Genomic DNA, 16051 nt, shown 5'->3' on the forward strand with positions numbered 1-16051 from the left:
TCCTGAATAATAAAAAACATGTCTGAGAAAAGAACATCAATGGGATAATCCTTAGTTAACTTGCTAATTGAAAGTAAATTTTTGGTGATGGAGGGGACCACTAGAACATCATTCAGAGACACATTCTTGGTGAGTGAAACGTGCCCTTTATGAGTTATGGGTAGTCAGTGTCCATTTCCAAAGAAAACAGAAGACGAACCCGTGTAGGGTAAGGAAGTGTGAAGTGTACCGGTGTCGTCCGTCATGTGACGATTAGCCCCGGTGTCCGCAGTCCAGTCGGGTCCTTCACTAGAGACATGACATTGAGCGTGGAAAGCACGAGCGAGACCCTCATCGGCCGAGGCGGCTGCCACAAAGGAAGAGAGTTTCGGGCACTTGTTGGCATAATGACCGTTAGTCCGACACAATTGACAGTGAGGAGTTCTGCGTGACCCGTTGGAGGACCCGGGGGAGTGGGTGTTAGAGCGAGTAGAAGCACCGGAAACATGACGGGATCGGTTGGAGTTGGAGCCACGAGAACGAGAAGGCTGTTGGTGGGCAGCGAATGCGACAGGAGCAGGGGTGGGCGGATGTAAAGTGTTGAGGAATTGCTCCTGGCTTTCAGCTTTGGTAAGGAGATCACGGAATGAGAGAGGATCCCGGGCGGTACGAATAGCCGTAGACCAGCTTTCAAACGTAGGACCGAGACCACACAAGAACCAGTGGGTTTTGTCTATGTCATTTACCGGATGACCGATGGCAGCGCGCTGGTCACAAATAGCTTTAAATTTCCGGCCAAACTCAGCGACAGTCGAAGAACCACGGGTTAATTGGCGGAGATTGTCGCGCAAAAGATGCATTCGCTCCAAGGAAGCGTTGCTATAGGCTACCTCAAGAGCAGTCCAGATCTGGCGAGACGTGGAAAGACCCAGAATTTCGACGACGGCTTCTTCAGTTAAAGATGAATTGAGAATAAGAACAGCCTGTTGGTCATGAAGGAGCCAGTCGGCATAGGTCGGATTTGGCTGTTCTTTGGAGTCCTGGGTAACGGTTTTCGGTGGTTGAGAGATAGAGCCATCAACATAACCGAGAAGCCGCTGATTTGCAAGGAGAGGAAGAAGTTGATTGTGCCAGTAAAGATAGTTGGTGGAGGAGAGTTTGATGGTGAGCATATAAAGGATAGTGGCCATGGGAAGGGAGGTTTCAGCAGAGGTGGACGAGGTTGATGAGGGGGTCGACATTGAGAAGAGAAGGAAAGAGGATCAATTAGGCTGATACCATGTGATAGGGAAATTCTCTATATTGATACATTGTGATTACATTGGTTTAAATACAAATTTACATAACCATAAAGTAGGAAAGTCAATAACAAAAAATAACTACAATTGAATATACATAATCACAGGAACTGATTTAGGAGAGATTGTTGAACTTTCCATATCATCTTTTAGAACCATCATAAGAAAATGGGTTGAACCCGCCAGTTTTAGTATTTGTGACGGGTGTTGTATATCAGAAGCAACTTTCTTTTTGTTTTTTTTTTTTTTTGTTTTAATGTTTGTGTATTTCTATGTCAGCATTGAAGAATTTATTCCATTGTTGCGGGAGAGTATGAACGTCTTGAATCCATACGTGCGTCAATTTTTAGTGGGATGGATTACAGTGTTGGACAGTGTTCCAGACATCGATATGCTCGGTTTTCTTCCTGATTTTCTTGATGGTAAAGGATGTTAGCGTCACATCACATCTTTTTACTGCGTGCATTTTGAAGTCAACTGACATGACTAGCTCTCAGGTTTATTTAACATGTTAAGTGATTCCAGCCTTGAAATCCGGCAACAAGCTGACTCAGCACTTTCTGAATTTCTTCAAGAAATCAAGAATTCCCCAGTAAGAGTTTTGCTAAACAAAATCTGTAGTCATTTGACTCATTTCTATGTTATCAAATCTTATGTATTTTTATTATATTGTTTATCTGTTAATTCCTGACTCGAGCAGTGCTACTGTTGAAGTCTGTAGATTATGGTCGGATGGCTGAGATACTTGTACAACGTGCATCTTCACCTGATGAATTTACCCGTTGGACCGCAATTACATGGGTAACAATTTTCTTTTTCAATTGGGTCATATGTATTGTATCATCTCCTTAGTTAAACATGCTTATGAGCTACGCAGTTAATGTGGTAGAAAATCGGATATCGGTCAAAGACCGATATTTGAGATATAGGTTATCGTGGTGGGATATCGGTAATTTTAATATCGTGCAGAATTTATATATAAAGCAATTTCACATTAACAATTCAGTATACTCTCCTACCATTAACAGATTAACCTTTTGCAACTTGCAAAACACTAACAATTGTAGCAAGTAGGAACTGATTAAGACTTAAAACACTAATATCTAACACTAATAATTAATAACTAAGACTTAAAACACCAATAGAGCAATAAGAAAAAAGACAAATGGTAGAACTAAGAAGAAAGGTACTGATATCGGGAAAATCGCTGACATATCGGTCAATATCGCCGATAATACTGGTACCGTTATTCCGGCTGATATTTGACACCCGTATTTTACATGGGGACCGATAACCGATATATCACCGACATTTTCTGCATAGATCGTAAAGAAAAAAATCCCATTGAACTTTTGTTGAATTCATACATAAGTCCTTAGACTTTATATTTGCATGATTAAATTGCTTAACTTCTATAATTCACAATAAAGTTACTACACTTTAGTTTTAACAGTGAAACCCGTATTTTTTGTTTGGTTTCGGGACTTCTTAAAATATAACAAAAGGCCCTTTTCTGCATGACTAAGTCCCGAAATTTTGTTTAAAGGACTTTATTGTTAAGTTTTAAACGTTAATGGATTTAATCATAAGAAAAAAATGAAGATAAAGGGACTTGTGTGCGTATTCAAAGGTCCTTTTTTGCATGATTAAGTCCCTAAGTTTTGGTTAAAGGAGTTTATCGTTAAGTTTTATAAGTTAATGGATTTAATCATGAAAAAATGAAGATAAAGGGACTTGTATGTGTATTCCAGCGCAAGTCTAGATAGCGTATTCATGCATTAAAGTTTGTTCACACATTAATTAGACAACTTTGTGCAGATAAATGAATTTGTAAAACTTGGTGGAGACCAGCTTGTTCCGTATTATTCTGATATATTGGGAGCTATCTTGCCTTGCATAGCTGATAAAGAAGAAAAAATACGAGTTGTAAGTTTGTACTTCCCCTTTGCTTGTTAAAAATATATAACGGTTTCATGCACAATGAATAATATTTTTTTTATATGTGATTATTAGGTAGCTCGTGAAACAAACGATGAGCTCCGTGCAATTAAGGCTGACCCAGCTGAAGGATTTGATGTTGGAGCAATCATCTCCATTGCAAAGAGGTATGATATTGATGAGCGGGTTGGGTAACGGGTAAAAGGATTTGGGTAAACACGGGTTGTCTTTCAGCATGGGTTGAAATGTGCCGTGTTGGGGCGACTCCGACTCTTTCTAGTCCTTTTCTTTTAAATGAGTAAAATGCCATTTTTCGTCCCTGAGGTTTGGCCAGTTTTGCGACTTTCATCCAAAGTGTTAGATAATATGTAACTTTAAATATCATTAATTATTGTTGTATTTATTCTATTCTTTAGGGGTCTCTTTGTAAGTATCTTTTCCTTTATATTGTTTCCATGTATTGTATTTCAACTCAATGAAACCAATCGTTGATTCACCTCTAATATGGTATCAGCCAATAATTTAAAGTAGTTGAGTTTCCAAGTCTCCTTACTTTCCTCACCCGATCATATTCTTCCCTAACCCTTTGTCCCTTCTTCCCTCTCAATCTATACTTCTGCCTCTTCTATTTTTTTTTTCTTTCAATCCTACTACTTTTCATACTGCATCTAAAGATCCCAAATGGATTCATGCAATGGAAGAAGAATTTAATGCCTTGAATAAAAATGCCACTTGGACTCTTGTTCCTCGTCCGACACATGCTAACGTTGTTGGATCCAAATGGATTTTTCGAACAAAATTTCGAGCCGATGGATCCATTGAGAGATACAAAGCTCGCCTTGTTGCTCAAGGTTTCAGTCAAATTCCGGGTCTTGACTACTGTCATACATTTAGCCCTGTTGTTAAAGCCACCACTGTCCGTACCGTCTTAGCATTGAGCATTATTAATAATTGGCATCTTCATCAACTTGATGTCAATAATGCCTTTTTACATGGCCACCTAACTGAGAATGTTTTTATGGAGCAACCAAAGGGTTTCATCGATCCTCAATTTCCATCTCACGTTTGCAAATTAAAAAAAGCCATTTATGGTTTGAAACAAGCTCCTAGGGCCTGGTTTCATCGGTTGAGCTTGTTTCTTCTAAACAATGGCTTCTCTTGTAGTCGTGCAGATCCATCCTTATTTATCTACAAACGTGATACTCGTATGATGTATCTCCTTGTCTATGTTGATGATCTCATTCTTACAGGCAACCATCAGCCAACTATCAAATCATTCATTTCATGTCTCAACAAAGAGTTTGCAATCAAGGATCTTGGAAAACTCAACTACTTTTTGGGATTGGAGGTTACCTACACTCAAAATGGCCTTTTCTTAAATCAATCCAAATACACTTTAGACATTCTAACTCGTGCTAAAATGTTGGATGCTAAACCCGCTCCAACACCTTTAAGCACCAATGTTTCTTTTGTCTCTACAGGTACCAAGTTTTCGGATGCTACTTTCTATCGATCGATTGTAGGTGCTCTCCAATATTTGACGATCACAAGACCTGATATTTCTTATGCTGTCAATCAAGTCAGTCAGTTTCTTCATGCTCCAACTACAGATCACTTTCAGGAGGTGAAGCGAATCTTGCGATATCTTAAAGGAACTATTGCATTTGGGTTACATTACAGTCGTCCTACTTCCACTTCGCTTCTTGGTTACTCTGATGCTGATTGGGCACGTTGTTTGGAGACTCGCCGTTCTACTTATGGTTATTCTATATTTCTTGGTGGAAATTTGATTTCTTGGAGTGCTAAGAAGCAACCGACGGTTGCTAGATCTAGTTGTGAATCCGAGTATCGTGCTATGGCTAACACTGCTGCAGAAATTGTTTGGATTACTCATCTGCTTCAGGAACTTCATGCTCTTCCCCCCGACAGGCCAACCATCCTTTGTGATAATCAAAGTGCCATCTTTCTCACTCAAAATCCTGTTGCTCATAAACGGGCGAAACACATAGATCTTGATTATCACTTTTTGCGGGAATTAGTTAATGCTGGAAAATTGGTTACCAAATTTGTTCCAACCAAGCTTCAGGTGGCTGACATTTTTACTAAAAGCCTTCCTAGTTCTCAGTTCAACTTTCTTCGACATATGCTTCGCATTGGTCCACCACCATTCAGCTTGCAGGGGGATGTTAGATAATATGTAACTTTAAATATCATTAATTATTGTTGTATTTATTCTATTCTTTAGGGGTCTCTTTGTAAGTATCTTTTCCTTTATATTGTTTCCATGTATTGTATTTCAACTCAATGAAACCAATCGTTGATTCACCTCTAATACAAAGGTTTGCGACTTCCATCCAAAAGGTTTGAAATCTTGCCATTTTCATCCGGCTCGTTAACTCCTATTTTTCTTCGTTAAGTCAGGGGTATTTTTGTCTTTTTACCTATATTATTTTTGTTTTTTATTTTGTAAGGGTATTTTGAATACTTGTCATTATGCTAATTGCTGTTGCCCAGAATCTTGATAACGAACAATGATTATCACAATGAACGAATAAACGTAAACTAACCTTTATTGAAAGAATACAAATCTTGAATGTATGTACAAGTGAATTGAATGAGAGTAGCAATTACAAATGAAATCAATCTATTCTATTTATAGTTTCCTACGGGTACGAGTGAATAGACGTGTCTCTTCGTGAAAAGTCATGTCTCTTGGATGTGTGGTTGTGATTGGAACTTGAAAAGGTGCGTTGATTCTCGTCCGCATGATCAACAGTCGCGTCCCTTGCTCCTTTCCTTGGTGTCGATTGGGAATGGGTGTGTGTGTAGAGACACACCTATTCGGTTATTGAGGGAAGTTTCAAACTTCCATCTTGTCAACTTTTGTCCTTCAACTTCATAACCGCCACTTAATAATAAATCTAAACTATCTATCTAACTATTAACTAATTACATAATAAACCCTAATACTTATATAGGATGTGAAGAGATTATGATTTCATTCACCCCCCTAATCTCGAACATCCTTAAGTTGCACCTTGATCTTTCTCCATGTCTTGCTTGCCATCCTGCACTTCTCCATTTTTATCATGAGCATGTTGTAGTAGATCGCTGCAGTCTTCTTTGATTGCCATTAGGAGAGTTGGTTCATCGTCTTCCTGCACCAGATTTGTTTCTTCTTCTCTTTGATTTGATTCAGGACAATCTGAGGCATAATGACCAAACTTTTGGCAATTGTAGCATTTTATCTTGCTTAAATCCTTCCCAAACTTCCTTTGGTTGCTTCTATTCTTGTAAGCATCATATGATGAGTCTTCATCATCATCTTCTTGTTTGAACTTTCCATCACGCCATTTGTCTTGCGATGAGTTGAACCTTCCTTGTCCATTCTTCCCAAAACGCCTTCCACGACCATAGTTCTTGTCGCGTCGCGTATACATAAGTTTCTCTTGATTATATACCGGGTTTTCATCCACCAAACCGGTCCTTTCTTCGTAGGCCTTCAATCTTCCAATTGTCTCGTCTAGCGTCGTTGTTTCTAAATCAGCGAATTGTTCAATGGTTGCAACAATTTGAACGAACCTTTTTGGTACAGAACTCAGAAGTTTCCGTACTAAAGTTGGTTGATCAAAAGTTGATCCAAGACCACTTGCCCTCATGACAATGCTATTTAGCCTTGCAGTGAACGAATCGATAGTGTCTTCCTCCTTCATCTTTAACATCTCAGACTCTGTTTTGAGCGTTTGAAGACGTGCCTTTTGCACTCGATCTGCACCGACGTGTCTAGTCTTTAATGCATCCCAAATTTCTTTTGCACTCTTGCAACTTGCAACTTGTATTATCATATCTTCCGGTAGTGCTTGAAATAAATAAGCGGTCGCCATCATATCCTTCTTTTCATCCGCTTGCGTATTTTCTTTTGGTTCTATCATTTCCCATAAACCGTTTGCCCTCAAAATGGTTTTTATACGGATTGCCCATACCGTATAATTTGTAGACTTTAAAATAGGACACTGAAACTGGGAGAACGAACTACCCTCTCTAATTACTACCGCGTTTGACGGAGAGGCTCCTCCTGAATCCGCCATAATTTCCTTTCCAACAATTTTCACTTTCTAAACCTTGGTTTTCTCCTAAAACCGAAATCTATGATTCCACAAAAAAATTCACACTAACTTTCTAACGTGGAATCAAAACAATTTCTAAACCTTATATAAATTCCAGAAAAATAGAACGTAGAACCTGGAATTTGCGAACCGACCGACTTCTCTTATCGTGATTCTCCGCACGGTTTTCTGACTTTTCTTAACAACCCTCTTGGCTGCGTTTTTTTTCTTCCTTCTTGATTCGCGACTTTCTAAATACAAACCAAAAAATCAGCCCCAAACCCGCTTGATTTGCGACTAAACTTCTCAACCGAACACCCTCTTGATGCTTTGATATCACAAAACTTCTCAGATTTTGTGTCTTAAACAACCCAAACTTCTCAGATTTGCGATTGCTTCTTCAAACCGGAATACAAATTTCTCAGATTTGCTTCCGTCTTCTTTAACTCGAACCGTGGCCTCTTGCCGTGATTTGAATTAACAAAAAATCTCAGAATCCAAACACCCTCAGTGATGATCGGATCAAAATCGAACACCCTCTTGATGACCGATTAACGAACGAACAACAATCGTACCCGCTTGATGCGATTGATGTTAAAACTTAACAAAGAACAACCCAATCAACGCCTCCTGCGTGATCAGAATTGTCAGGGAATTCAACCACCCGCCTGATGATTATCTTCCCGAAACGAATTTGAGCCCTAGGCTCTGATACCACTGTTGCCCAGAATCTTGATAACGAACAATGAATATCACAATGAACGAATAAACGTAAACTAACCTTTATTGAAAGAATACAAATCTTGAATGTATGTACAAGTGAATTGAATGAGAGTAGCAATTACAAATGAAATCAATCTATTCTATTTATAGTTTCCTACGGGTACGAGTGAATAGACGTGTCTCTTCGTGAAAAGTCATGTCTCTTGGATGTGTGGTTGTGATTGGAACTTGAAAAGGTGCGTTGATTCTCGTCCGCATGATCAACAGTCGCGTCCCTTGCTCCTTTCCTTGGTGTCGATTGGGAATGAGTGTGTGTGTAGAGACACACCTATTCGGTTATTGAGGGAAGTTTCAAACTTCCATCTTGTCAACTTTTGTCCTTCAACTTCATAACCGCCACTTAATAATAAATCTAAACTATCTATCTAACTATTAACTAATTACATAATAAACCCTAATACTTATATAGGATGTGAAGAGATTATGATTTCAATTGCTTGTACATAAAGTGAAAAAGACCAAATTGCCTTTAAGTTAACAAAAAAGACGGATTTTAACGACGAAAAATGGACGGAGTTAACGAGCCGGATGAAAATGACAAGATTTTAAACCTTTTGGATCCATATGCGAAAAAACAAACCTTTGGACGAAATTCGCAAAATGACCAAACCTCAGGGACTAAATGGCATTTTACTCTAAATTTCATTTCACTTTTGAAGACAGAATTATCACAGTGATAATTTTAATCTATAAATTTTATCAGGCAGTTATCTAATGAATATGAGGCTACTCGAATTGAATCATTGCACTGGATATCAGCCCTTTTAAATAGACATCGTCCCGAGGTAACCTTAAACCTTCAGAATACGTATTTATGTCTTAAAATAGTTACTGTTTTGTTTTAGTTTTCTAGTTTTGTGGTCAGCATTCTGGCCAACATAAGATGGTATTTGTTGACCTATGCAAGTGAAAACCAGTAATTTTTTAAGCGATCATGTTGACTATTTGCATTTTTCCTGATCATAATTTAAGTATGGTTTTAATTTTATTGTCTTTAAGCTAGACGAACATTATTGCTTTGATATTTTGGTCATATCATGACATGAATATATATGAAATAAGGTATATGTTTATTGTGATCTAAAGATGTGTAACAGGTTCTTTCGGCTCTGAATGATATCTTTGACACCCTTTTGAAGGCACTCTCAGATTCATCTGATAAGGTAATTTTTTTTCTTTTTTTCTATTTCTGTTTTTGGACTGTTTTAGTATGACATTTTTTCGATTCTTTTTACGCGCTTAGTTGAAATCTCAAGTTGTACTTCATTTTCTTATTACTATATGTGTGTGTGTGTGTGGTAATGATGTTGCATTTTCTTTGCAGTTTCTTATATTTATGTGTGTGTGTGGTAATGATGGTTAATCATGCATCATGTGGTGGCTTTGATAGCCGAAAGACAAGGGGGTACATGCACTAATCGGTAGTTGTCTCAATTGCTGAGTGTTGTTATGTGCCTTATGTCCAAGGCTTGATGCAAAACTACTATCGAGCCGGGGGTCTCACTAGAAGCAGCCTCTCTATTTCTACGGAGTAGAGGTAAGGCTGTCTACATCCTACCCTCCTCAGACCCTACCTTAGCTTTGCTATTGGTGGGATTTACTGAGTATGATGATGATGATGAAGTAGCCAAAGACTATCGCATATAATTTTTGTACTCACAATTTTGTCAGTTGTATAATTAAATCTTAACATGTTTTAAAAACTTGTTTGTCATATATCTGTAATATCTCTTTAATATAAAATTATAGACAACATGAATTTTTTATATCTTACTCAGTTTAAATTTTGCTAGTATTTTAAATAATATTATGTGATATCATTAGACAAATAAGTAACTCAAAGCTTATCATAAGTATTATTGATTGTGTTTCGTGCATTTTTGTAGGTAGTGCTCCTGGTTTTGGAGGTACATGCATACATAGCTAAAGATCAACACAACTTTTCTCAGCTTCTTGTTTTCTTAGTTCATAAATTTCGGGTGGATGATGCACTCCTGGAAAAGTGAGTTCAATTATTGTTTTTTTAAACCAAATATTGGAGGGTAATTTGGATTTGGTCCCTAGTTTTTCAAAAGTACACGGATGGTCCCTGTGGTTTGCACTTTGTAACCCATTTCGTCCCTAGCCAACAAATCTAAAGGTTTTTAGCATGTCCAAGTTAGGGACTAAATGCGTTACAAAGTGCAAACCACAGGGACCATCCATGTACTTCTGGAAAAAGCTGGGGACTAAATGCGTTACAAAGTGCAAACCATAGGGACTATCTGTGTACTTTTGGGAAGCTAGCGACCAAATCCAAAATTTTGGTAAACCACAGAGACCATCCGTGTACTTTACTCTTATATTATTCTTGTTACTTTTTATTTGTTTTCGTATGTTAATGGCGTCGTGTGTTGGTTTCTTTTTCTAGGCGTGGTGCTTTGATAATCCGCCGACTTTGTGTGCTTTTAGACGCTGAAAGGGTTTACCGTGAACTCTCAACAATTCTTGAAGGGGAAGCAGATTTGGATTATGCATCTGTTTTGGTTCAGGTTTCCCTTTTATAACTCCTCTTTTTTATTTAAACTTTTTCAACGTTTTCAGAAATATAAAGATGTTTTATCTTAAAAATTTTATTTGAGATTTTCTTAATCTTTTACTAGGTTCAGATATTTGTTTTTGCAATTATGTACTAAGTTACTAACTACAGGTAACTAGAATTAAGAGTTTTGAACGAAACGTAAAGCGAAATGTAAAAACGTTGAATCACACACGCACGTTGCGCCGTGTTAACTCGCAAAATTTAGAACGAAACGTAAAACGAATATTTGCTAAAGAAGCCCAAAGTATAGGGGAGCAAAGTTAAAAGTAAAAAAGTTGTGAGATTGCAAATAATGAAAAGTTTTGGGTTAAAATTAAAAAAAAAGAAATCTTGTGGGGTTAAAATTGAAAAGATGAAAAGCTTCTGAGTTAAAAGTAAAAAAAAAAACAATTTTTTTAACTCCCCTCCCCTCCCCAAAACATGAGATATAACCCCATGATGCATAAAAACGTTGTTAATTAATAGTTTGTAAATAAATAGGAAAACTAACATAAGAATTAATATTTATTTTATTTAATAAAATAAAAAAAAAAAACAATTTATCTCTTTCTCGAATTTGTCATGTTTAATATAAATATACGCATCAAAAACAAACTTGAATGACTCTATAACCAAGCAAACATACCCTTACTTAGATTAAGAACAAATAATATCTGTAGCTTATAACATTTTTTATTATATTTTTTTCAGTCCTTAAATATTATTTTGCTTACTTCTTAGTTGGCTGACCTACGAGATCTCTTAAAGCTTTCATTATCTAATGCTGCTGGAAAAGACTTCTTTCTTTCACTGTATGCCTCGTGGAGCCATTCAGCAATGGCTATAATAAGTCTTTGCTTATTAGCACAGGCAAGAACCAGTTTTCTTTTCTTTTAATTTTTTTGGTGCTATTAGTTTAATATTTATTCATTTGTTTTGTGATTTAGGCTTATCAGCATACAAGTTCTGTTATTCAGTCTCTCACCGAAGAGGATATTAATGTCAGATTCTTGGTTCAGTTGGATAAATTAATACACTTATTAGAGACTCCAACTTTTGCTTATCTTAGGCTGCAGGTTCTTTAAATTTATTTATTATTGATGTCACAACATTTGTATATGTATTTATTTTAATTTGTATGTATTAATAGTTTCTTGTGCATGAATTTGACTATTTTGTTTTTCTTGCAGCTTCTTGAACCTTGTAGATATATATGGTTGTTAAAAGCCTTGTATGGTCTTCTGATGCTACTTCCTCAGGCATGGCTCATTAATGCAATTCCTTTTATATATCTATCGATGTATTTACACACACACATATAGAGGGAATGGTTAAAATGAGAATTCCCCCGAGTTCGTCAGAACTTGAGAACTCCTTGAAAAAAAAAAAATTTAGAAAAACTTTCGATGAATTTTTTTTAGATAACTTTTTCGAAAATAATAGTAATAATAAAAATAAAAATAATATTGTATACGAGATCTTACATCAGTGTAAAACAAATTTACATAAGCGTTTTGTAAGACAAATTTACATCACTGTAAAGCAAATTTACATGTCGAATAAATGCCGGCTTGGTAATTTTTTTTTTCTTTTTTGACAGATGTCTTAGTACGATATAGGGGGAGGTTAACATACATTATTCCTTAACGTACAAGCGTACGATATGAAATTACGCACGTTATAAAACTCAAAACCCTAATCACGCATATTGACACAAAACATAAACTCGGAACATCTACTTCACAAACTCGGAATCATCTTCTTTCTTTCAACATAAACTCGGAATCTACTTCACAAACTCGGAATCATCTTCATTCTTTCAACATGCGTAATTTCACAGCGTACACTCATATGTTAAGCAATATTGTATTTTACACTTTCACTATATATATATAGTATGAATACGCACCCATACATACTTATAGTATTAATTTGTGTATATACATACATATATACATAAGTATGTGTGTGTCAAGAAGTAAGAATAGCCTAGGGGTGGTAAGTGGTTAATAAATTATGTAATCATAATCATATAATTTAACTTATGTTTTTGTATGTGGTGGATGCTTCTGTATTGTCAGTCATTTATTGAGCTTAGGGGGTAATTGTCTTGGGCTTTTTAACTCAGTATATATGATATAATTAAATTACAAATGTACTAGAAAAGAGATCGCTAGAAATTTTAGGGCTTATTTGTGAATCATCAAAACCTGAGGGGGTGAAGTGTAAAAGAAACCCACAAGTCATCATTTTATATGTGTTGTTGGGTAATGTTCATATTTGAGGTGGCAAAATGAGCAGGACACATTGGGTAGTGCTAGTTTGTTGGTATGGGTATGGGCCGGGCTGCGTTGACACAACACGTTTTTCAAAAAGAAAAGAACATCTTCTCATAAAAAGAAAATGTTAAGGTGTCATGTTTGTTTTCAATGTTATGTTAATTTAATAAGAGTCCATTGTTTTGAATGAAATAATTTACAATATTTTATACATAAAAGAACACATTTCTGCATTTTTCAACCAGTTCGTTCCATTTGATCCGTTTTGTGTCTAAGTTACAACTGTTAGTTTTATCCCTTAGAGATAAGATATAGGATGAAGCAAGGTGTATATGTATCATATAGGGGCGCATTCAATACATAATCAAGTTTAGAGTAAAGTACACGGATGGTCCCTATGATTTACGAAAATTTTGGATTTGGTCCCTAGGTTTCCAAAACTACACGGATAGTCCGCGTGGTTTGCACTTTGTAGCGCATTTAATTCCTAGCCAACAAATCTAAAGGCTTCAGCAGGTCCAAGTTAAGGACTAAATGTGTTACAAAGTACAAACCACAAGGACCATCCATGTACTTTTAAAAAAAGCTGGGGCTTAATGTGTTACAAAATACAAAGCACAGGGACCATCCATATACTTTTGGAAACTAGGGACCAAATCCAAAATTTTAATAAACCACAGGGACCATCCGTGTACTTTACTTTCAAGTTTAAGTAATGAACTATAAGAACCCTATAAACAAGTGTATCTAGTGCTTTAAATGTGATACATAAGGGTTATGTATTACACAAAAACACACACACATTCATCTCTCTATTTCATGAATCTTTTATATTTTTTAATCATTGCAGCAAAGTGCAGCCTTTAAGATATTAAGGACGCGTTTGAAGACAGTGCCTTCATATTCCTTTAATCCCATACAAAATTACATGTCAAATGTGACACATTCCTCAGAGGAGATCAACATGAATGAAGATTCTCGTCATTTGCGTAACGGAATAAACATTGAATCTTGGCTGCAACGGTTCATTCAAATGCAGCAACAGCATCGGGCCCACTTTAAATCACAAAAGTTGTCTAACCGCAGTTCTATATCCTCAAAGGTATCATTCCTTCATAAGATTTCATAATGTTATTAAAGATATAGGTCAAACAGGCGAGTTGGGTAACGGATCAAAATACATTATGTTAAAAGGGCCCGTTAATACTTTTTGGTCCCTTTTCTTGTGTTATGTAAGTAGTTGATAAATTAAATAGATAACTTTTTTTGAATGGCAAATTGGAAAATAATAATCCCACCTTTCTGAAATTGGCCGATAATAATCCTAAGTCAGTTATTAGCCAATAATAATTCGACCTCATCCATTTTTTTTGTAAAATACTCTGCTGTTAAAATAAGCTTAACGGAGTTAAGTGTTTTTCCGAATTACAAATCGATGTTTTAGGGCTTTTGATCAGAACGAGGATACGAGTTGATTGATGTAAAACTTACCTCGAAATTGTGTTCGAAATGGCTTGAATTTTGTTAATTGGAAGTTAAACACCCGAATTGAAGCACCGTTTTCGTGGGTTGGGGGCAATATTTCAAGGTAAGTTTTACATCAATCGACTCGTATCCTCGTTCTCATCAAAAGCCCTAAAACATCGGTTAGTAATTCGGAAAAACCCTTAACTCCGTTAAGTTATTTTAACGGCAGACTATTTTACAAAAAAATTGGACGAGGTCGGATTATTATTGGCCAATAACTAACTTGGGATTATTATCGGCCAATTTCACAAAGATGGGATTATTATTTTCCAATTTGCCCTTTTTGAATTGGAATTATCTAAGCATTTTATAGACGTTAGACGCTTTTTGACTCGGTCAACCCGTATTATGTTTAGTTATTCTTCTACATTTGGTAGGTCTTAAAAGCAATGCAATACGGATTGACTTGTCTTCATGTAATTGAGTTGAAATTGATACATCTAGTCAAGGTTGTTACCATATCAACAATTAGTGTGTTTTTTAGATTGTTAATTACAATACGATGATCTCAAATTTTGAATAAAAACAATTTAGAGTGTTCATCAAATATAAGCGGGATTCGGGTAACTTCCAACCCATTTTCTTGTATCATTATTTTTTTATCCGCCGGTGATAAAATAATATCCAAATCCATCCATTCATAAGTGTATGGCTTGGAATCGTTTGAGTAGATAACAATTGATTTATTTATTTATTTACTGTTTTGCAGAAAACAAAGGAGGTTCAAAATTATGAAGAAGCTAAGGTGGCTTTAATGGTGACAAGTAACAGACCGTCGTCTAGATTGTCTCGTAATCCACTATGACGAATACAGATCTTTAGCTACAGCTATTGCTGTATAGATTGTAAATCGTTTATTATAAATAATAATCCTAGTATTTTTTTTTCTTTTAACTTTTGTTGAATTATTTGTTAGTTCGGTTAATTCGGTCTTGTGGTTGTGTTGTTTTTTATTAAAAACCACAGGGGCATAGGTAGAATATTGATTTAGAAATTGGTTATTGTTTATTAAAGACAATATGAATACTAATTTATTCATTAACATTTATTCAAAAGTCGTTTTATTTGAACTTGTTGGCAAACATCGAAAATCAACTTTTGACCTTAGAGTAAGTAACGCGATACTGAAATATTGATAAAAGTAACCCAATAATAATGTTTTGGTGGATGTGTAAGTAGGTTTTTGGTAGGATATAGGTTTGTGTGTGTGGGGGGGGGGGGTCACATCCTAACCGATGGCGGAGACACGGGAGTGAGACGAAAACGAGATTGCTTGAGACTTCATAACTTTCTAATTGTGACAATAATTAAGTAATTTGAATTTCATTTCATATCAAATGAGAAATACATTGTTTTGGAATGGAAAGTACAACACATGCAAATAACATGAAACAAATACATGCAAATATCACCCTAACCGATGGTAAAAACATGGGAGTAAGACGAAAACGAGATTGCTTGAGACTTCATAACTTCCTAATTGTGACAATAATTAAGTAATTTGAATTTCATTTCATATCAAATGAGAAATACATTGTTTTGGAATGGAATGTACAACACATGCAAATAACAACATGAAAC

The 16051-nt window shown here is 36.0% G+C and overlaps 1 pseudogene; it reads left to right on the forward strand.

Annotated features, from left to right (window-relative positions):
* The first annotated feature begins 1167 nt into the window (after window positions 1-1167).
* On the forward strand, window positions 1168-15476 carry LOC110925291 (annotated as a pseudogene).
* The last annotated feature ends 575 nt before the right edge of the window (window positions 15477-16051 follow it).

This window comes from Helianthus annuus, chromosome 17, assembly GCF_002127325.2.
Source record: "Helianthus annuus cultivar XRQ/B chromosome 17, HanXRQr2.0-SUNRISE, whole genome shotgun sequence".
In the NCBI taxonomy this organism is placed as follows: Eukaryota; Viridiplantae; Streptophyta; class Magnoliopsida; order Asterales; family Asteraceae; genus Helianthus; species Helianthus annuus.